A 3,573-nucleotide genomic window follows, 5' to 3' on the forward strand; every position below is an offset into this window, starting at 1 on the left:
ACACATAACAACAACAACAACAACTCATGGGAGGGGATTGTCCATGGAGAGGTTGGTGTATTTGAATTATGTCTCTTTGGGTTGGCAGCACAACTCCTTAGCTCTAATCCACCAGTGTTCCCTCACTTTGGCATTGTTCATGTTGTGTGCCATCTCTTGGGAACCAACCCAAAGCTGACTCTCCAGAAAATGTTCAGAGGCAGTTACTCACACAGGAAGAGATTGCCCATTCTTCTTCCAAGGAGTAGTTGGTGATTTCAATCCTTGTGCCTCTGGGATTGGAGCGTAACTTCTTACCACTAGGCTGCCAGAGCTACATCTTAAACACTGGAAAATACACTGTTTGAAGAGTTTTTAACTTTCCATTTACAGTCCGACAAAAGATAATAGAAAATGGCATGAGAATGAAGCAACTTGATAGCAAACCTCCTTTGCATTCAATCTGAGTCAACTCGGAAAAGTAATGATGCAGGCTATTGTGTTTATGTGTGAAAACTAGTGAGTGGTGAGTTGGTCATTCAGAAATAAAAAAAGTCAAAGAGATGCTAATGTGTTTTCTTATCTTGATGTTTTCCTAATAGATGAGCATACTTGGATATTTTATTTGTTGAATTTATAGAGTTTATTTTGCTTGAATATGTAAAACATATAAAATGTAAGTGCAGTTGTACAATGTGGTCCCAGGCATTAAGATTCATATGTGATACTTGTAATTGAATGCACCATTAGTTGAGAGGCTGTACCTGTTTTATTCTCTGAGCAAAATGGCAACCAGTAAGTACCAACTCTTTGTGAGTGGATGATTAACGAAAACATTAATTTGAGAATGAAAGGATAAAGCCATTCTTTTCTTCTTGTTCTTTTTATGTGCTATTGAATTGGAACCAACTCATAACAGACCCTCCAGTGGTTTTTCACAGGCGACAAATCACACAACAGGCTTTTACCCATCTTTCTCCTCTTGAGCAGCTAATGGGTTTGAACTGCCTGCCTTTGGGTTGGCAGTGCAACTCCCTACTACGAAACTAAAAAAGCACCCTTATTTTCTTAGGGTATTTAAAAAAGAATCTCAAATCTCTAGAAAATTGCCTTTTTTTTAATACCTCCCTTTGCGTTTGTGCGCAAGTGTGTAGTCTGTATGTTTGTGTGTGTTTAAGCTGGGATTTCAGGGTAGAATCTGCTAAAATCTACCCAAGAGTAACAGTTGAGGGTTTTAAAGAGATCCTCGTGTACTGTGCACCTCAGATAATCACGGTGATCATTGCACAGCCCTTGGACATTGCATGACTGATAATATTCATTCTGTGAAAGAAATAATTGTAAATAAGACCAGGTTTTCCAGACAATTCGATTCATTTAAATAAAGGCACATAGGTAAGCCCACTAGCAGTATGCTCAAAGCGTAATGCGTGTTTGCACCAAGTCCAAAAGATTAATTTCTGCCAAAATGAAATTTTGTCTTACCACTATTCTACTTTAATATTAAGATGCAAATGCATATGACCATAATTAGTTTAATTCTTGCTGCCTCAGGTTCCCTGATTCTTCTCTTCCCCATTCCCCCTTCTGATTTTACTTTGTACAAAACTATGACTTGGAGAATTATGTGACTCTCCTATATTGGCACTATATATCTTCTTTACAAAATAACAAATTTGCAATGAGAAAGTTAAAAAAAATCTTTCTCACTGTAACATTTCTCTGCATTTGGTCTATAGAAATCTCTACAAGTTTAGCTCTGCTGAGAGCAACCCAGTATTTGTCATACTTTCCATTTCAAGCTGTTTCCGTCTCTCTTGTGTGCCCCAACCCGTGCTGCTGCCTTGACCAATAATTTGCAAACAGAAACAGGCAGCAAAGCTGTAACTACAGAGTAATTATCATGGTGATCATGATTCAGCTAGTTTGGAATGTATAGAAAACTGGATAAAATGCTACCTTTTGTGATTTCATTTTTTTTTTTCACCTTTTCCAAACTACAGTTAACCATTAGAAAATGCAACCAAAGAAAGAATATCCAGAAAGGTTCTGGAATCTATAGATTTCTTAGAAGTAAATTTATATGAGAATGTATAAGGATAGTCTGATGTTGATTATGATGTTGTGTACTGTAGACTCGGAACTGTTCCGTAGCTGACCCTCCAGTGGGTTTCCAGAGGCCGTTAATTACAGGGGAGGAGACTGCCCATCTTTCTCTTGTGGAGCAACTGGTGGCCTCAAACCACATGCCTTCAGGATTACAGCACCACTAGGGCCACCAGATTTGAAACAATTCATAGCAGACCCTGCAGTGAGTTTTCAGAAGCAATAAATCCCATGGAAGGACATGACCCATCTTGTGCCCGAGGAGCAACTGGGGGATTCAAACCCTGAGCTTTTGTTTATTTGGCAGCACAGCTTCTTTCCACTAAGGCTTCAGAGCTCGCTAAGGACAGACTGGAGATCATTTAAATGTGTCTCTAATTAGATGAAGGGGCAGAGAAAGAAGGAGATACACTGTGTAATATAAACTTGGGCTCTCAGTCTATTGTTATGTGCTCTTGAATGGACTCAGTGAACAGTGCATCTGAAAACCTGGCCCCTCCTGGGCCATCCTCCCCATGTGAGGCACACTTGAGTCCATTGTTGGAGTCACTGTGTCAGCCCTTCTTGTAGAGGATCTTCCTTAGATCTTTCTTAGATGTATATGTGTGTATATGGTGTTTGCTGTTAAGTGCTGCTGAGTGACCTATGACACAGTGATTCTATGGACAACAGAGGGGACTTGCCAGATGTATTGGGGGTCTCTGGCATACAATCCACCAGCATTTGGGTGTGCTCAAATTGTAAAATACTGTAGGGCCTGAGGGCCTATGGCCTGAAGGCCTGTTTTTAATTGTTTTTGGTGAAACCTTGTTTGTTTTAAAAAAATTATTTTATTAATTTTAATGAACTTTTACAGAGATTTTGGGTTTTCTTTCATTCATTGTTACACTTCCCCTGCCCCCAGTTCACTCCTCTCTTTGAAAAGCAAAAGATAAACTTCTTCGTTGGTGTACAATCCATCCCCGACCCTCCCCCCCCCAAATGCACTCCACTATGCAGCCTTTGTTCTAGATTCCTGTGATAATCATAATATGCTATCATATATCACTTTTCAACTGCTCTCTCCCTCATCTGTTTCAATTCAGTATAGAAAATCAATCCAGTTTTTCTCAGCCTTACCCCAATCCTGATGTCAGTCACTATCTACAAGAGTGGCAACATGCCGTATTTGTCCTTTTGTGACTGAGATATTTGGTGAAACATTCTTCTAGGTCATACAGCCCTGGTGTGTCCACTTGCTTTACAGAGGCAACCCATGGTTGCTGTGATGCTAAACACTGTGACACTCATGTTCAAAATGTGTTAATGGTTACCCATGGTGGGCAGTGTTTGGTGGAGCTCCCTGATTAAAACAAGCTTGGAAGCAGGAGTAGCATCTACTTCCATAGTAGCTTGCCTCTGGAAACCCTATGAACCTGGAGAGAGGATGAAAGTCACACAAGTGTTGAGGACTTTCGTTCATAGGGTCGCTATGAATCGTCTACGACT

General features: G+C 40.1%; 1 protein-coding gene across 1 annotated transcript in view; it reads left to right on the forward strand.

The window, feature by feature from the left end:
• Nucleotides 1-3,573, forward strand: part of LOC102843189 (dystrophin-like) — a 1,161,727-nt gene that overhangs the window by 861,242 nt on the left and 296,912 nt on the right. The gene's annotated exons all lie outside the window — the stretch shown is intronic.

The sequence above is a fragment of the Elephantulus edwardii genome, unplaced genomic scaffold (assembly GCF_000299155.1).
Source record: "Elephantulus edwardii isolate Elephantulus edwardi_28Jun2011 unplaced genomic scaffold, EleEdw1.0 scaffold00016, whole genome shotgun sequence".
NCBI lineage: Eukaryota > Metazoa > Chordata > Mammalia > Macroscelidea > Macroscelididae > Elephantulus > Elephantulus edwardii.